The sequence below is a fragment of the Schistocerca piceifrons genome, unplaced genomic scaffold (genome assembly GCF_021461385.2).
Source record: "Schistocerca piceifrons isolate TAMUIC-IGC-003096 unplaced genomic scaffold, iqSchPice1.1 HiC_scaffold_2341, whole genome shotgun sequence".
NCBI lineage: Eukaryota > Metazoa > Arthropoda > Insecta > Orthoptera > Acrididae > Schistocerca > Schistocerca piceifrons.
This window is the reverse complement of record NW_025728275.1, coordinates 2,389,967-2,411,533: the sequence shown is the minus strand read 5'-3', so window position 1 is coordinate 2,411,533 and position 21,567 is coordinate 2,389,967.

Below are 21,567 nucleotides of genomic sequence, written 5' to 3'. Positions count from 1 at the left end.
ATTGCGTCGCTGTTAAATGCTATGGGATCTATGACATCTCCTTCTAATTCGAGTAAAGTTTCTATGGAAACGACAGGATTTACTTTTGGGATACGGCTATCTCCTTTCCGATGCACTATTCCTTCTTAATTGCCTCCCTCGCTCCCTCACATTGACGAATTAACACAGAAATTGCGTCGCTATTAAATACTATGGTTTCTATGACATCTCGTTCTAAAACGAGTAACGTTTCTATGGAAACGATTGGATTTTCTTTTGGGATACGAGCATCCCCTTTCCGATGCACTATTCCTTCTTTATTGCATGCCTTGCCCCATCACATTGACAAATTAACACATAAATTGCGCCGCTACGAAATACTATGGGTTCTATGACTTCTCCATCAAAATCGAGTAACGTTTCTATGGAACGACATGATTTTCTTTTCGGATCTGACTATCTCCTTTCCGACGCAAAATACCTTCTTTACTGCATCCCTCGCTCCTTCACATTTACGACTTAACACAGAAATTGCGTCGCTATGAAATACTATGGGTTCTAGGACATCTCCTTCGAATTCGGGTAACGTTTCTATGGAAACGACAGGATTTTCTTTTGGGATACGACTATCTCCTTTCCGATGCACTATTTCTTCTTTACTGCATCCCTCGCTCCCTCACATTGACGAATTAACACAGAAATTGCGTCGCTATGAAATACTATGGGTTCTACGACATCTCTTCCTAAATCGAGTAACGTTTCTACGGAAAGTACAGGACTTTCTTTTGGGATACGAGTATCTCCTTTCCGATGCACTATTCCTTCTTTACTGCATCCCTCGCTCCCTCACATTGACGAATTAACACAGAATTTACGTCGCTATGAATTACTATGGGTTCTATGACTCCTCCATCTAAATCGAGTAACGTTTCTATGGAAACGACAGGACTTCCATTTGGGATACGACTATCTCCTTTCCGATGCACTATTCCTTCTTTACTGCATCGCTCGCTCCATCACATTGACGAATTAACACAGAAAGGGCGTCGCTATGAAATACTATGGGTTCTATGACACCTCCGTCTAAATCGAGTAACGTTTCTATGGAAACGAAAGGATTTTCTTTTGGGGTACGAGTCTCTAATTTCCGATGCACTATTCGCTCTGTACTCCATCCCTCGCACCCTCACATTGACGAATTAACACAGAAATTGCGTCGCTATGAAATACTATGGGTTCTATGACACCTCCGTCTAAATCGAGGACCCGTTTCTATGGAAACGACAGGATTTTCTTTTGGGATACGAGTATCTCCTTTCCGAAGCGTTATTCCTTCTTTACTGCATCCCTCGCTCGGTCACATTGACGAGTTAACACAGAAATTGCGTCGCTATGAAATACTATGGGTTCTATGACATCTCCTTCTAAATCGAGTATCGTTTCTATGGAAATGACAGGATTTTCTTTAGGGATACGAATATCTCCATTCCGATGCACTATTCCTTCTTTACTGCATCCCTTGATCAATCACACTGACGAATTAACACAGAAATTGCGTCGCTATGAAATACTATGGGTTCAAGGACTACTACTTCTAAATCGAGTAACGGCTCTATGGAAAGGACAGGATTTTCTTTTGGGATTCGAGTATCTCCTTTCCGATGCACTATTCCTTCTTTACTGCATCCCTCGCTCCCTCACATTGACGAATTAACACAGAAATTGCGTCGCTATGAAATACTATGTGTCCTATGACATCTCCTTCTAAATCGAGTAACGTTACTATGGAAACGAGAGGATTTTCTTTTGGGATACGACTATCTCCTTCCCGATGCACTATTCCTTCATTACTGCATCCCTCGTTCCATCACACTGACGAATTAACACACAAATTGCGTCACTATGAAACACTATGGGTTCCATGACCTCTCCTTCTAAATCGAGTAACGTTTCTATGGAAACGACAGGATTTTCTTTCGGTATACGACTATCTCCTTCCCGACGCCCAATTCCTTATTTACTGCATCCCTCGCTCCTTACATCGACGAATTAACACAGAAATTGCGTCGCTATGAAATACTATGGATTCTATGACATCTCCTTCTAAAACGAGTAACGTTTCAATGGGAACGACAGGATTTCCCTGTGGGATTCGACTATTTCCTTTCCGATGCACTATTCCTATTTTTACAGCATCCCTCGCTCCCTCGAATTGACCAGTTAACACACAAATTGCGTCGCTATGATTTACTATGTGCTCTATGACATCTCCCTCTATATCGAATTACGTTTCTATGTTAGCGACGGGATTTTCTTTTGGGATACGAGTATCTCTTATCCGATGCACTATTCCTACTTTACTGCATCCCTCGCTAGATCACATTGACGAATTAACACAGAAATTGCGTCGCTCTCAAACACTATTAATTCTATGACATCTCCATCGAAATCGAGTAACGTTTCTATGGAAACGACAGGACATCCTTTTGGGATACGAGAATCTCCTTTCCGATGCACTATTCCTTCTTCACTGCATCCCTCGCTCCATCACATTAACGAACTAACACAGAAATTGCGTCGCTGTTAAATGCTATGGGATCTATGACATCTCCTTCTAATTCGAGTAACGTTTCTATGGAAACGACAGGATTTACTTTTGGGATACGGCTATCTCCTTTCCGATGCACTATTCCTTCTTAATTGCCTCCCTCGCTCCCTCACATTGACGAATTAACACAGAAATTGCGTCGCTATTAAATACTATGGTTTCTATGACGTCTCGTTCTAAAACGAGTAACGTATCTATGGAAACGATTGGATTTTCTTTTGGGATACGAGCATCCCCTTTCCGATGCACTATTCCTTCTTTATTGCATCCCTCGCCCCATCACATTGACAAATTAACACATAAATTGCGCCGCTACGAAATACTATGGGTTCTATGACTTCTCCATCAAAATCGAGTAACGTTTCTATGGAACGACATGATTTTCTTTTCGGATCTGACTATCTCCTTTCCGACGCACAATACCTTCTTTACTGCATCCCTCGCTCCTTCACATTTACGACTTAACACAGAAATTGCGTCGCTATGAAATACTATGGGTTCTAGGACATCTCCTTCAAATTCGGGTAACGTTTCTATGGAAACGACAGGATTTTCTTTTGGGATACGACTATCTCTTTTCCGATGCACTATTTCTTCTTTACTGCATCCCTCGCTCCCTCACATTGACGAATTAACACAGAAATTGCGTCGCTATGAAATACTATGTGTTCTACGACATCTCTTTCTAAATCGAGTAACGTTTCTATGGAAAGGACAGGACTTTCTTTTGGGATACGAGTATCTCCTTTCCGATGCACTATTCCTTCTTTAATGCATCCCTCGCTCCCTCACATTGACGAATTAACACAGAATTTGCGTCGCTATGAATTACTATGGGTTCTATGACTCCTCCATCTAAATCGAGTAACGTTTCTATGGAAACGACAGGACTTCCATTTGGGATACGACTATCTCCTTTCCGATGCACTATTCCTTCTTTACTGCATCGCTCGCTCCATCACATTGACGAATTAACACAGAAAGGGCGTCGCTATGAAATACTATGGGTTCTATGACACCTCCGTCTAAATCGAGTACCGTTTCTATGGAAACGACAGGATTTTCTTTTGGGATACGAGTATCTCCTTTCCGATTCGTTATTCCTTCTTTACTGCATCCCTCGCTCGGTCACATTGACGAGTTAACACAGAAATTGCGTCGCTATGAAATACTATGGGTTCTATGACATCTCCTTCTAAATCGAGTATCGTTTCTATGGAAATGACAGGATTTTCTTTAGGGATACGAATATCTCCATTCCGATGCACTATTCCTTCTTTACTGCATCCCTTGATCAATCACACTGACGAATTAACACAGAAATTGCGTCGCTATGAAATACTATGGGTTCAAGGACTACTACTTCTGAATCGAGTAACGGCTCTATGGAAACGACAGGATTTTCTTTTGGGATTCGAGTATCTCCTTTCCGATGCACTATTCCTTCTTTACTGCATCCCTCGCTCCCTCACATTGACGAATTAACACAGAAATTGCGTCGCTATGAAATACTATGGGTCCTATGACATCTCCTTCTAAATCGAGGAACGTTACTATGGAAACGACAGGATTTTCTTTTGGGATACGACTATCTCCTTCCCGATGCACTATTCCTTCATTACTGCATCCCTCGTTCCATCACACTGACGAATTAACACAGAAATTGCGTCGCTATGAAACACTATTGGTTCCATGACCTCTCCTTCTAAATCGAGTAACGTTTCTATGGAAACGACAGGATTTTCTTTCGGTATACGACTATCTCCTTCCCGAAGCCCAATTCCTTATTTACTGCATCCCTCGCTCCTTACATCGACGAATTAACACAGAAATTGCGTCGCTATGAAATACTATGGATTCTATGACATCTCCTTCTAAAACGAGTAACGGTTCAATGGAAACGACAGGATTTCCCTGTGGGATTCGACTATTTCCTTTCCGATGCACTATTCCTATTTTTACGGCATCCCTCGCTCCCTCGAATTGACCAGTTAACACACAAATTGCGTCGCTATGATTTACTATGAGCTCTATGACATCTCCCTCTATATCGAATTACGTTTCTATGGAAACGACGGGATTTTCTTTTGGGATACGAGTATCTCTTATCCGATGCACTATTCCTACTTTACTGCATCCCTCGCTCCATCACATTGACGAATTAACACAGAAATTGCGTCGCTCGCAAACACTATTAGTTCTATGACATCTCCATCGAAATCGAGTAACGTTTCTATGGAAACGACAGGACATCCTTTTGGGATACGAGTATCTCCTTTCCGATGCACTATTCCTTCTTCTCTGCATCCCTCGCTCCATCACATTAACGAATTAACACAGAAATTGCGTCGCTGTTAAATGCTATGGGATCTATGACATCTCGTTCTAATTCGAGTAAAGTATCTATGGAAACGACAGGATTTACTTTTGGGATACGGCTATCTCCTTTCCGATGCACTATTCCTTCTTAATTGCCTCCCTCGCTCCCTCACATTGACGAATTAACACAGAAATTGCGTCGCTATTAAATACTATGGTTTCTATGACATCTCGTTCTAAAACGAGTAACGTATCTATGGAAACGATTGGATTTTCTTTGGGATACGAGCATCCCCTTTCCGATGCACTATTCCTTCTTTATTGCATCCCTCGCCCCATCACATTGACAAATTAACACATAAATTGCGCCGCTACGAAATACTATGGGTTCTATGACTTCTCCATCAAAATCGAGTAACGTTTCTATGGAACGACATGATTTTCTTTTCGGATCTGACTATCTCCTTTCCGACGCACAATACCTTCTTTACTGCATCCCTCGCTCCTTCACATTTACGACTTAACACAGAAATTGCGTCGCTATGAAATACTATGGGTTCTAGGACATCTCCTTCAAATTCGGGTAACGTTTCTATGGAAACGACAGGATTTTATTTTGGGATACGACTATCTCTTTTCCGATGCACTATTTCTTCTTTACTGCTTCCCTCGCTCCCTCACATTGACGAATTAACACAGAAATTGCGTCGCTATGAAATACTATGTGTTCTACGACATCTCTTTCTAAATCGAGTAACGTTTCTATGGAAAGGACAGGACTTTCTTTTGGGATACGAGTATCTCCTTTCCGATGCACTATTCCTTCTTTAATGCATCCCTCGCTCCCTCACATTGACGAATTAACACAGAATTTGCGTCGCTATGAATTACTATGGGTTCTATGACTCCTCCATCTAAATCGAGTAACGTTTCTATGGAAACGACAGGACTTCCATTTGGGATACGACTATCTCCTTTCCGATGCACTATTCCTTCTTTACTGCATCGCTCGCTCCATCACATTGACGAATTAACACAGAAAGGGCGTCGCTATGAAATACTATGGGTTCTATGACACCTCCGTCTAAATCGAGTACCGTTTCTATGGAAACGACAGGATTTTCTTTTGGGATACGAGTATCTCCTTTCCGATTCGTTATTCCTTCTTTACTGCATCCCTCGCTCGGTCACATTGACGAGTTAACACAGAAATTGCGTCGCTATGAAATACTATGGGTTCTATGACATCTCCTTCTAAATCGAGTATCGTTTCTATGGAAATGACAGGATTTTCTTTAGGGATACGAATATCTCCAGTCCGATGCACTATTCCTTCTTTACTGCATCCCTTGATCAATCACACTGACGAATTAACACAGAAATTGCGTCGCTATGAAATACTATGGGTTCAAGGACTACTACTTCTAAATCGAGTAACGGCTCTATGGAAACGACAGGATTTTCTTTTGGGATTCGAGTATCTCCTTTCCGATGCACTATTCCTTCTTTACTGCATCCCTCGCTCCCTCACATTGACGAATTAACACAGAAATTGCGTCGCTATGAAATACTATGGGTCCTATGACATGTCCTTCTAAATCGAGGAACGTTACTATGGAAACGACAGGATTTTCTTTTGGGATACGACTATCTCCTTCCCGATGCACTATTCCTTCATTACTGCATCCCTCGTTCCATCACACTGACGAATTAACACAGAAATTGCGTCGCTATGAAACACTATTGGTTCCATGACCTCTCCTTCTAAATCGAGTAACGTTTCTATGGAAACGACAGGATTTTCTTTCGGTATACGACTATCTCCTTCCCGAAGCCCAATTCCTTATTTACTGCATCCCTTGCTCCCTACATCGACGAATTAACACAGAAATTGCGTCGCTATGAAATACTATGGATTGTATGACATCTCCTTCTAAAACGAGTAACGGTTCAATGGAAACGACAGGATTTCCTGTGGGATTCGACTATTTCCTTTCCGATGCACTATTCCTATTTTTACGGCATCCCTCGCTCCCTCGAATTGACCAGTTAACACACAAATTGCGTCGCTATGATTTACTATGAGCTCTATGACATCTCCCTCTATATCGAATTACGTTTCTATGGAAACGACGGGATTTTCTTTTGGGATACGAGTATCTCTTATCCGATGCACTATTCCTACTTTACTGCATCCCTCGCTCCATCATATTGACGAATTAACACAGAAATTGCGTCGCTCGCAAACACTATTAGTTCTATGACATCTCCATCGAAATCGAGTAACGTTTCTATGGAAACGACAGGACATCCTTTTGGATACGAGTATCTCCTTTCCGATGCACTATTCCTTCTTCACTGCATCCCTCGCTCCATCACATTAACGAATTAACACAGAAATTGCGTCGCTGTTAAATGCTATGGGATCTATGACATCTCCTTCTAATTCGAGTAAAGTATCTATGGAAACGACAGGATTTACTTTTGGGATACGGCTATCTCCTTTCCGATGCACTATTCCTTCTTAATTGCCTCCCTCGCTCCCTCACATTGACGAATTAACACAGAAATTGCGTCGCTATTAAATACTATGGTTTCTATGACATCTCGTTCTAAAACGAGTAACGTTTCTATGGAAACGATTGGATTTTCATTTGGGATACGAGCATCCCCTTTCCGATGCACTATTCCTTCTTTATTGCATCCCTTGCCCCATCACATTGACAAATTAACACATAAATTGCGCCGCTACGAAATACTATGGGTTCTATGACTTCTCCATCAAAATCGAGTAACGTTTCTATGGAACGACATGATTTTCTTTTCGGATCTGACTATCTCCTTTCCGACGCACAATACCTTCTTTACTGCATCCCTCGCTCCTTCACATTTACGACTTAACACAGAAATTGCGTCGCTATGAAATACTATGGGTTCTATGACATCTCCTTCTAAATCGAGTATCGTTTCTATGGAAATGACAGGATTTTCTTTAGGGATACGAATATCTCCATTCCGATGCACTATTCCTTCTTTACTGCATCCCTTGATCAATCACACTGACGAATTAACACAGAAATTGCGTCGCTATGAAATACTATGGGTCCTATGACATCTCCTTCTAAATCGAGTAACGTTACTATGGAAACGAGAGGATTTTCTTTTGGGATACGACTATCTCCTTCCCGATGCACTATTCCTTCATTACTGCATCCCTCGTTCCATCACACTGACGAATTAACACACAAATTGCGTCGCTATGAAACACTATGGGTTCCATGACCTCTCCTTCTAAATCGAGTAACGTTTCTATGGAAACGACAGGATTTTCTTTCGGTATACGACTATCTCCTTCCCGACGTCCAATTCCTTATTTACTGCATCCCTCGCTCCTTACATCGACGAATTAACACAGAAATTGCGTCGCTATGAAATACTATGGATTCTATGACATCTCCTTCTGAAACGAGTAACGTTTCAATGGGAACGACAGGATTTCCCTGTGGGATTCGACTATTTCCTTTCCGATGCACTATTCCTATTTTTACAGCATCCCTCGCTCCCTCGAATTGACCAGTTCACACACAAATTGCGTCGCTATGATTTACTATGTGCTCTATGACATCTCCCTCTATATCGAATTACGTTTCTATGGAAACGACGGGATTCTCTTTTGGGATACGAGTATCTCTTATCCGATGCACTATTCCTACTTTACTGCATCCCTCGCTCCATCACATTGACGAATTAACACAGAAATTGCGTCGCTCTCAAACACTATTAATTCTATGACATCTCCATCGAAATCGAGTAACGTTTCTATGGAAACGACAGGACATCCTTTTGGGATACGAGTATCTCCTTTCCGATGCACTATTCCTTCTTCACTGCATCCCTCGCTCCATCACATTAACGAATTAACACAGAAATTGCGTCGCTGTTAAATGCTATGGGATCTATGACATCTCCTTCTAATTCGAGTAACGTTTCTATGGAAACGACAGGATTTACTTTTGGGATACGGCTATCTCCTTTCCGATGCACTATTCCTTCTTAATTGCCTCCCTCGCTCCCTCACATTGACGAATTAACACAGAAATTGCGTCGCTATTAAATACTATGGTTTCTATGACATCTCGTTCTAAAACGAGTAACGTATTTATGGAAACGATTGGATTTTCTTTTGGGATACGAGCATCCCCTTTCCGATGCACTATTCCTTCTTTATTGCATCCCTCGCCCCATCACATTGATAAATTAACACATAAATTGCGCCGCTACGAAATACTATGGGTTCTATGACTTCTCCATCAAAATCGAGTAACGTTTCTATGGAACGACATGATTTTCTTTTCGGATCTGACTATCTCCTTTCCGACGCACAATACCTTCTTTACTGCATCCCTCTCTCCTTCACATTTACGACTTAACACAGAAATTGCGTCGCTATGAAATACTATGGGTTCTAGGACATCTCCTTCAAATTCGGGTAACGTTTCTATGGAAACGACAGGATTTTCTTTTGGGATACGACTATCTCCTTTCCGATGCACTATTTCTTCTTTACTGCATCCCTCGCTCCCTCACATTGACGAATTAACACAGAATTTGCGTCGCTATGAATTAATATGGGTTCTATGACTCCTCCATCTAAATCGAGTAACGTTTCTATGGAAACGACAGGACTTCCATTTGGGATACGACTATCTCCTTTCCGATGCACTATTCCTTCTTTACTGCATCGCTCGCTCCATCACATTGACGAATTAACACAGAAAGGGCGTCGCTATGAAATACTATGGGTACTATGACACCTCCGTCTAAATCGAGTACCGTTTCTATGGAAATGACAGGATTTTCTTTTGGGATACGAGTATCTCCTTTCCGATGCGTTATTCCTTCTTTACTGCATCCCTCGCTCGGTCACATTGACGAGTTAACACAGAAATTGCGTCGCTATGAAATACTATGGGTTCTATGACATCTCCTTCTAAATCGAGTATCGTTTCTATGGAAATGACAGGATTTTCTTTAGGGATACGAATATCTCCATTCCGATGCACTATTCCTTCTTTACTGCATCCCTTGATCAATCACACTGACGAATTAACACAGAAATTGCGTCGCTATGAAATACTATGGGTTCAAGGACTACTACTTCTAAATCGAGTAACGGCTCTATGGAAACGACAGGATTTTCTTTTGGGATTCGAGTATCTCCTTTCCGATGCACTATTCCTTCTTCACTGCAACCCTCGCTCCCTCACATTGACGAATTAACACAGAAATTGCGTCGCTATGAAATACTATGGGTCCTATGACATCTCCTTCTAAATCGAGGAACGTTACTATGGAAACGACAGGATTTTCTTTTGGGATACGACTATCTCCTTCCCGATGCACTATTCCTTCATTACTGCATCCCTCGTTCCATCACACTGACGAATTAACACAGAAATTGCGTCGCTATGAAACACTATTGGTTCCATGACCTCTCCTTCTAAATCGAGTAACGTTTCTATGGAAACGACAGGATTTTCTTTCGGTATACGACTATCTCCTTCCCGAAGCCCAATTCCTTATTTACTGCATCCCTCGCTCCTTACATCGACGAATTAACACAGAAATTGCGTCGCTATGAAATACTATGGATTCTATGACATCTCCTTCTAAAACGAGTAACGGTTCAATGGAAACGACAGGATTGCCCTGTGGGATTCGACTATTTCCTTTCCGATGCACTATTCCTATTTTTACGGCATCCCTCGCTCCCTCGAATTGACCAGTTAACACACAAATTGCGTCGCTATGATTTACTATGAGCTCTATGACATCTCCCTCTATATCGAATTACGTTTCTATGGAAACGACGGGATTTTCTTTTGGGATACGAGTATCTCTTATCCGATGCACTATTCCTACTTTACTGCATCCCTCGCTCCTTACATCGACGAATTAACACAGAAATTGCGTCGCTATGAAATACTATGGGTTCTATGACACCTCCGTCTAAATCGAGTAACGTTACTATGGAAACGACAGGATTTTCTTTTGGGATACGAGTCTCTAATTTCCGATGCACTATTCGCTCTGTACTCCATCACTCGCACCCTCACATTGACGAATTAACACAGAAATTGCGTCGCTATGAAATACTATGGGTTCTATGACACCTCCGTCTAAATCGAGGACCCGTTTCTATGGAAACGACAGGATTTTCTTTTGGGATACAGGTATCTCCTTTCCGAAGCGTTATTCCTTCTTTACTGCATCATTCGCTCGGTCACATTGACGAGTTAACACAGAAATTGCGTCGCTATGAAATACTATGGGTTCTATGACATCTCCTTCTAAATCGAGTATCGTTTCTATGGAAATGACAGGATTTTCTTTAGGGATACGAATATCTCCATTCCGATGCACTATTCCTTCTTTACTGCATCCCTTGATCAATCACACTGACGAATTAACACAGAAATTGCGTCGCTATGAAATACTATGGGTTCAAGGACTACTACTTCTAAATCGAGTAACGGCTCTATGGAAACGACAGGATTTTCTTTTGGGATTCGAGTATCTCCTTTCCGATGCCCTATTCCTTCTTTACTGCATCCCTCGCTCCCTCACATTGACGAATTAACACAGAAATTGCGTCGCTATGAAATACTATGGGTCCTATGACATCTCCTTCTAAATCGAGGAACGTTACTATGGAAACGACAGGATTTTCTTTTGGGATACGACTATCTCCTTCCCGATGCACTATTCCTTCATTACTGCATCCCTCGTTCCATCACACTGACGAATTAACACAGAAATTGCGTCGCTATGAAACACTATGGGTTCCATGACCTCTCCTAAATCGAGTAACGTTTCTATGGAAACGACAGGATTTTCTTTCGGTGTACGACTATCTCCTTCCCGAAGCCCAATTCCTTATTTACTGCATCCCTCGCTCCTTACATCGACGAATTAACACAGAAATTGCGTCGCTATGAAATACTATGGATTCTATGACATCTCTTTCTAAAACGAGTAACGTTTCAATGGAAACGACAGGATTTCCCTGTGGGATTCGACTATTTCCTTTCCGATGCACTATTCCTATTTTTACAGCATCCCTCGCTCCCTCGAATTGACCAGTTAACACACAAATTGCGTCGCTATGATTTACTATGAGCTCTATGACATCTCCCTCTATATCGAATTACGTTTCTATGGAAACGACGGGATTTTCTTTTGGGATACGAGTATCTCTTATCCGATGCACTATTCCTACTTTACTGCATCCCTCGCTCCATCACATTGACGAATTAACACAGAAATTGCGTCGCTCTCAAACACTATTAGTTCTATGACATCTCCATCGAAATCGAGTAACGTTTCTATGGAAACGACAGGACATCCTTTTGGGATACGAGTATCTCCTTTCCGATGCACTATTCCTTCTTCACTGCATCCCTCGCTCCATCACATTAACGAATTAACACAGAAATTGCGTCGCTGTTAAATGCTATGGGATCTATGACATCTCCTTCTAATTCGAGTAACGTTTCTATGGAAACGACAGGATTTACTTTTGGGATATGGCTATCTCCTTTCCGATGCACTATTCCTTCTTAATTGCCTCCCTCGCTCCCTCACATTGACGAATTAACACAGAAATTGCGTCGCTATTAAATACTATGGTTTCTATGACATTTCGTTCTAAAACGAGTAACGTTTCTATGGAAACGATTGGATTTTCTTTTGGGATACGGGCATCCCCTTTCCGATGCACTATTCCTATTTTTACAGCATCCCTCGCTCCCTCGAATTGACCAGTTAACACACAAATTGCGCCGCTATGATTTACTATGAGCTCTATGACATCTCCCTCTATATCGAATTACGTTTCTATGGAAACGACGGGATTTTCTTTTGGGATACGAGTATCTCTTATCCGATGCACTATTCCTTCTTTACTGCATCCCTCGCTCCCTCACATTGACGAATTAACACAGAATTTGCGTCGCTATGAATTACTATGGGTTCTATGACTCCTCCATCTAAATCGAGTAACGTTTCTATGGAAACGACAGGACTTCCATTTGGGATACGACTATCTCCTTCCCGATGCCCAATTCCTTGATTACTGCATCCCTCGCTCCTTCACATCGACGAATTAACACAGAAATTGCGTCGCTATGAAATACTATGGGTTCCATGACATCTCCTTCTAAAACGAGTAACGTTTCTATGGAATCGATAGGATTTCCATGTGGGATTCGACTGTTTCCTTTCCGATGCACTATTCCTATTTTTGCAGCATCCCTCGCTCCCTCGAATTGACCAGTTAACACAGAAATTGCGTCGCTATGATTTACTATGAGCTCTATGACATCTCCCTCTATATCGAATTACGTTTCTATGGAAACGACAGGATTTTCTTTTGGGATACGAGTATCTCTTATCCGATGCACTATTCCTACTTTTCTGCATCCCTCGCTCCATCACATTGACGAATTAACACAGAAATTGCGTCGCTCTCAAACACTATTAGTTCTATGACATCTCCATCGAAATCGAGTAACGTTTCTATGGAAACGACAGGACATCCTTTTGGGATACGAGTCTCTCCTTTCCGATGCACTATTCCTACTTTACTGCATCCCTCGCTCCATCACATGGACGAATTAACACAGAAATTGCGTCGCTGTTAAATACAATGGGATCTATAACATCTCCTTCTAATTCGAGTAACGTTTCTATGCAAACGACAGGATTTACTTATGGGATCCGGCTATCTCCTTTCCGATGCACTATTCCTTCTTAATTGCATCCCTCGCTCCCTCACATTGACAAATTAACACAGAAATTGCGTCGCTATGAAATACTATGATTTCTATGACATTTCGTTCTAAAACGAGTAACGTTTCTGTGGAAACGAATGGATTTTCTTTTGGGATACGAGTATCCCCTTTCCGATGCACTATTCCTTCTTTACTGCATCCCTCGCTCCCTCACTTTGACGAATTAACACAGAAATTGCGTCGCTATGAATCACTATGGGTTCCATGACCTCTCCTTCTAAATCAAGTAACGTTTCTATGGAAACGACAGGATTTTCTTTTGGGATACGACTATCTCCTTCCCGATGCCCAATTCCTTGATTACTGCATCCCTCGCTCCTCCACATCGACGAATTAACACAGAAATTGCGTCGCTATGAAATACTATGGGTTCCATGACATCTCCTTCTAAAACGAGTAACGTATCTATGGAATCGACAGGATTTCCCTGTGGGATTCGACTATTTCCTTTCCGATGCACTATTCCTATTTTTACAGCATCCCTCGCTCCCTCGAATTGACCAGTTAACACAGAAATTGCGTCGCTATGAATTACTATGGATTCTATGACGTCTCCTTCTAAATCGTGTTACGTTTCTTTGGAAACGACAGGACTTTCTTTTGGGATACGAGTCTCTCCTTTCCGATGCACTATTCCTACTTTACTGCATCCCTCGCTCCATCACATTGACGAATTAACAGAGAAATTGCGTCGCTGTTCAATACAATGGGATCTATGACATCTCCTTCTAATTCGAGTAACGTTTCTATGGAAACGACAGGATTTACTTTTGGGATACGGCTATCTCCTTTCCGATGCACTATTCCTTCTTAATTGCATCCCTCGCTCCCTCACATTGACGAATTAACACAGAAATTGCGTCGCTATGAAATACTATGGTTTCTATGACATTTCGTTCTAAAACGAGTAACGCTTCTGTGGAAACGATTGGATTTTCTCTTGGGATACGAGTATCCCCTTTCCGATGCACTATTCCTTCTTTACTGCATCCCTCGCTCCCTCACTTTGACGAATTAACACACAAATTTCGTCGCTATGAAATACAATGGGTTGTATGGCATCTCTTTCTAAATCGAGTAACGTTTCTATGGAAACGACAGGATCTTCATTTGGGATAGACTATCTCCTTTCCGATGCAATTTTACTCCTTTACTGAATCCCTCGCTCCCTCACAATGACGAATTAACACAGAAATTGCGTCGCTATGAAATACTATGGAATCTATGACGTCTCCTTCTAAATCGAGTTACGTTTCTTTGGAAACGACAGGATTTTCTTTTGGGATACGAGTCTCTCCTTTCCGATGCACTATTCGTTCTTTACTCCATCCCTCGCTCCCTCACATTGACGAATTAACACATAAATTGCGTCGCTATGAAATACTATGGGTCCTATGACATCTCCTTCTAAATCGAGTAACGTTACTATGGAAACGACAGGATTTTCTTTTGGGATACGACAATCTCCTTCCCGATGCACTATTCCTTCATTACTGCATCCCTCGTTGCATCACACTGACGAATTAACACAGTAATTGCGTCGCTATGAAATACTATGGGTTCCATGACCTCTCCTTCTAAATCGAGTAACGTTTCTATGGAAACGACAGGATTTTCTTTTGGGATACGACTATCGCCTTCCCGATGCCCAATTCCTTGATTACTGCATCCCTCGCTCCTTCACATCGACGAATTAACACAGAAATTGCGTCGCTATGAAATACTATGGGTTCCATGACATCTCCTTCTAAAACGAGTAACGTTTCTATGGAATCGACAGGATTTCCCTGTGGGATTCGACTATTTCCTTCCCGATGCACTATTCCTATTTTTACAGCATCCCTCGCTCCCTCGAATTGACCAGTTAACACAGAAATTGCGTCGCTATGATTTACTATGAGCTCTGTGACATCTCCCTCTAAATCGAATTACGTTTCTATGGAAACGACAGGATTTTCTTTTGGGGTACGAGTATCTCCTTTCCGATGCACTATTCCTACTTTACTGCATCCCTCGCTCCATCACATTGACGAATTAACTCAGAAATTGCGTCGCTGTTAACTACAATGGGATCTATGACATCTCCTTCTAATTCGAGTAACGTTTCTATGGAAACGACAGGATTTACTTTTGGGATACGGCTATCTCCTTCCCGATGCACTATTCCTTCATTACTGCATCCCTCGTTCCATCACACTGACGAATTAACACAGAAATTGCGTCGCTATGAAATACTATGGGTTCCATGACCTCTCCTTCTAAATCGAGTAACGTTTCAATGGAAACGACAGGATTTTCATTTGGGATACGTCTATCTCCTTCCCGATGCCCAAATCCTTATTTACTGCATCCCTCACTCCTTCACATTGACGAATTAACACAGAAATTGCGTCGCTATGAAATACTATGGGTTCAATGACATCTCCTTCTAAAACGAGTAACGTTTCAATTGAAACCAGACGATTTTCTTTTTGGAAACGATTATCTACTTTCAAATGCACTATTCCTTCTTTATTGCAACCCTCGCTCCCTCACATAGACGACATAACACAGAAATTGCGTTGCTATGAGATACTATGGGTTCTATGACATTTCCGTCTAAATCGATTAACGTTTCTATGGAAACGATAGAATTTCTTTTGGGATACGGGTATCCCCTTTCCGATGCACTATTCCTTCTTTACTGCATCCCTTGCTCCATCACATTGACGAATTAACTCATTAATTGCGTCACTATTACATGCTGTGGGTACTATGGCTTCTCCTTCTAAATCGAGTAACGTTTCTATATAAACGAGAGGATTTCTTTTGGGATACGACTATCTCCTTCCCGATGCACTATTCCTTCTTTACTGCATCCCTAGCTTCATCACACTGACGAATTAACGCAGAAATTGCGTCGCTCTGAAATACTATTAGTTCTATGACATCTCCATCTAAATCGAGTAACGTTTCTATGGAAGCGGCAAGACTTCCTTTTGGGATACGAGTATCTCCTTTCTGATGCACTATTCCTTCCTAATTGCATCCCTCGCTCCCTCACATTGACGAATTAGCACAGAAATTGCGTCGCTGTTAAATATTATGGAATCTATGACATCTCCTTCTAATTCGAGTAACGTTTCTATGGAAACGACAAAATTTCCCTGTGGAATTCGACTGTTTCCTTTCCGATGCACTATTCCTATTGTTACAGCATCCCTCGCTCCCTCACAATGACGAATTAACACAGAAATTGCGTTGCTATGAAATACTATGGGTTATATGACTTCTCCTTCTAAATCGAGTAACGTTTCTATAGAAACGACAAGATTCTTCTTTGGGATACGACTATTTCCTTCCCGATTCCAAATTCCTTCTTTACTGCATCCCTCGCTCCTTCACATTGAAGAATTAACACAGAAATTGCGTCGCTATGAAATACCATGGGTTCTAGGATATCTCCTTCAAAATCGGGTAACGTTTCTATTGAAACGACAGGATTTTCTTTTTGGACACGACTATCTCCATTCCGATGCACTATTCCTTCTTTACTACATCCCTCGCTCGGTCACATTGACGAATTAACACAGAAATGGCGTCGCTATGAAATACTATTCGTTCTACAACTTCTCCTTCTAAATAGAGTAAAGTTTCTTTGGATACGACGGGATTAATCTTTGGGATACGACTATCTCCTTTCCGATGCACCTTTCCTTCTTTACTGCATCCCTAGCTCCCTCACAATGAAGAATTAACACAGAAATTGCGTTGCTATGAAATACTATGGGTTCTATGACAACTCCTTCTAAATCGAGTAACGTTTCTATGGATACGAGAGGATTTTCTTTTGGGATACGACTATCTCCTTCCCGATGCACTATTCCTTCTTTACTGCATCCCTCGCTGCATCACTCTGACGAATTAACACAGAAATTGCGTCGCTCTGAAATACTATTAGTTCTATGACATCTCCATCTAAATCGAGTAACGTTTCTATGGAAGCGACAAGACTTCCTTTTGCGATACGAGTATCTCGTTTCTGATGCACTATTCCTTCTTAATTGCATCCCTCGCTCCCTCACATTGACGAATTAACACAGAAATTGGGTCGCTATGAAATTCTGTGTTTTCTATGACACCTCGTTCTAAATCGAGTAACGGTTCTATGGAAACGACAGGATTTTCTTTTGGGATACGATTATCTCCTTTCCGATGCACCATTCCTATTTTAACAGCATCCCTCGTTCCCTCAAATTGACCAGTTAACACAGAAATTGCGTCGCTATGATTTACTATGTGCTCTATGGCATCTCCTTCTAAATCGAATTACGTTTCTATGGAAACGACAGGATTATCTTTTGGGATACGAGTACCTCCTTTCCGACGCACAATACCTTCTTTACTGCATCCCTAGCTCCTTCACATTCATGAACTAACAAAGAAATTGCGTCGCTATGAAATAGTATGGGTTCTAGGACATCTCCATCAAAATCGGGTAACGTTTCTATTGAAACGACAGGATTTTCTTTTGGGAGACGACTATCTCCTTTCCGATTCACTATTCCTTCTTTACTACATCCCTCGCTCGGTCACATTGACGAATGCACACAGAAATGGCGTCGCTATGAAATACTATTCGTTCTACGACTTGTCCTTCTAAATAGAGTAACGTTTCTATGGATCCGTCGGGGTTAATCTTTGGGATACGACTATCTCCTTTCCGATGCACCATTCCTTCGTTACTGCATCCCTCGCTCCCTCACAATGACGAATTAACACAGAAATCGCGTTGCTATGAAATACTATGGGTTATATGACTTCTCCTTCTAAATCGAGTAACGTTTCTATAGAAACGACAAGATTCTCTTTTGGGATACGACTATTTCCTTCCCGATTACAAATTCCTTCTTTACTGCATCCCTCGCTCCTTCACATTGAAGAATTAACACAGAAATTGCGTCGCTATGAAATACTATGGGTTCTATGACATCTCCTTCTAAATCGAGTAACGTTTCAATTGAAACCAGACGATTTCCTTTTTGGAAACGATTATCTCCTTTCAAATGCACTATTCTTTCTTTATTGCAACCCTCGCTCCCTCACATAGACGACATAACACAGAAATTGCGTTGCTATGAAATACTATGGGTTCTATGACATTTCCGTCTAAATCGATTAACGTTTCTATGGAAACGATAGAATTTCTTTTGGGATACGGGTATCCCCTTTCCGATGCACTATTCCTTCCTTACTGCATCCCTCGCTCTATCACATTGACGAATTAACACATTAATTGCGTCACTATTAGATCCTGTGGGTACTATGGCTTCTCCTTCTAAGTCAAGTAACGTTTCTATATAAACGAGAGGATTTCTTTTGGGATACGACTATCTCCTTCCCGATGCACTATTCCTTCTTCACTGCATCCCTAGCTCCATCACACTGACGAATTAACGCAGAAATTGCGTCGCTCTGAAATACTATTAGTTCTATGACATCTCCATCTAAATCGAGTAACGTTTCTATGGAAGCGGCAAGACTTCCTTTTGGGATACGAGTATCTCCTTTCTGATGCACTATTCCTTCCTAATTGCATCCCTCGCTCCCTCACATTGACGAATTAGCACAGAAATTGCGTCGCTGTTAAATACTATGGAATCTATGACATCTCCTTCTAATTCGAGTAACGTTTCTATGGAAACGACAGGATATACTTTTGGGATACGGCTATCTCCTTTCCGATGCCCTATTCCTCTTAATTGCATCCCTCGCTCCCTCACATTGACGAATTGACACAGAAATTGCGTCGCTATGAACTACTATGGTTTCTATGACATCTTCTTCTTAATCGAGTAACGTTTCTATGGAAACCACAGGATTTTCTTTTGGGATACGTGTATCTCGCTTCCGATGCACTATTCCTTCTTTACTGCATCCCTCGCTCCCTCACATTGTCAAATTAACACAGAAATTACGTCGCTATGAAATACTATGTGTCCTATGACATCTCCTTCTAAATCGAGTAACGTTACTATGGAAACAACAGGATTTTCTTTTGGAATACGACTACCTCCTTCCCGATGCCCAATTCCTTATTTACTGCATCCCTCGCTTCTTCACATTGACGAATTAACACAGAAATTGCGTCGCTATGAAATACTATGGGTTCTATGACATCTTCTTCTAAATCGAGTAACGTTTCTACGGAAACGACAGGATTTTCCTTTGGGAAACGAGTATCTCCTATCCGATGCACTATTCCTTCTTTACTGCATCCCACGCTCGGTCACATTGACGAATTAACACAGAAATTGCGTCGCTATGAACTACTATTGTTTCCATGACATCTCCTTCTAAATCGAGTAACGTTTCTATGGAAACCAAAGGATTTTCTTTTGGGATACGAGTATCTCCCTTCCGATGCACTATTCCTATTTTTACAGCATCCCTCGCTCCCTCAAATTGACCAGTTTACACAGAAATTGCGTCGCTATGATTTACTATGAGCTCTATGACAACTCCTACTAAATCGAATTACGTTTCTATGGAAACGTCAGGATTTTCTTTTGGGATACGAGTACCTCCTTTCCGATGCACTATTCCTACTTTACTGCATCCCTCGCTCCATCACATTGACGAATTAACACAGAAATTGCGTCGCTCTGATATACTATTAGTTCTATGACATCTCCATCTAAATCGAGTAACGTATCTATGGAAACGACCGGACATCCTTTTGGGATACGAGTATCTCCTTTGCGATGAACTATTCCCTCTTTACTGCATCCCTCACTCCATCACATTGACGAATTAACACAGAAATTGCGTCGCTGTTAAATACTGTGGGATCTATGACATCTCCTTCTAATTCGAGTAACGTTTCTATGGAAACGACAGGATATACTTTTGGGATACGGCTATCTCCTTTCCGATGCCCTATTCCTCTTAATTGCATCCCTCGCTCCCTCACATTGACGAATTGACACAGAAATTGCGTCGCTATGAAATACTATGGGTTCTATAACATCTCGTTCTAAAACGAGTAACGTTTCGATGGAAACGAATGGATTTTCTTTTGGTATACCAGTATCCCCTTTCCGATGCACTATTCCTTCTTTACTGCATCCCTCGCTCCATCACATTGACAAATTAACACATAAATTCCGTCGCTACGAAATACTATGGGTTCTATGACTTCTCCTTCAAAATTGAGTAACGTTTCTATGGAACGACATGTTTTTCTTTTCGGATATGACTATCTCCATTCCGACGCACAATACCTTCTTTACTGCATCCCTCGCTCCTTCACATTCACGAATTAACAAAGAAATTGCGTCGCTATGAAATACTATGGGTTCTAGGACATCTCCTTCAAAATCGGGTAACGTTTCTATTGAAACGACAGGATTTTCTTTTGGGATACGACTATCTCCTTTCCGATGCACTATTCCTTCCTTACTACATCCCTCGCTCGGTCAGATTGACGAATTAACACAGAAATGGCGTCGCTATGATATACTATTCGTTCTACGACTTCTCCTTCTAAATAGAGTAACGTTTCTATGGATACGACGGGATTAATCTTTGGGATACGACTATCTCCTTTCCGATGCACTATTCCTTCTTTACTGCATCCCTCGCTCCCTCACAATGACGAATTAACACAGAAATTGCGTTGCTATGAAATACTATGCGTTCTATGACAACTCCTTCTAAATCGAGTAACGTTTCTATGGAGACCACAGGATTTTCTTTTGGGATACGAGTATCTCCTCTCCGATGCACTATTCCTTCTTTACTGCATCCCTCGCTCCATCACACTGACGA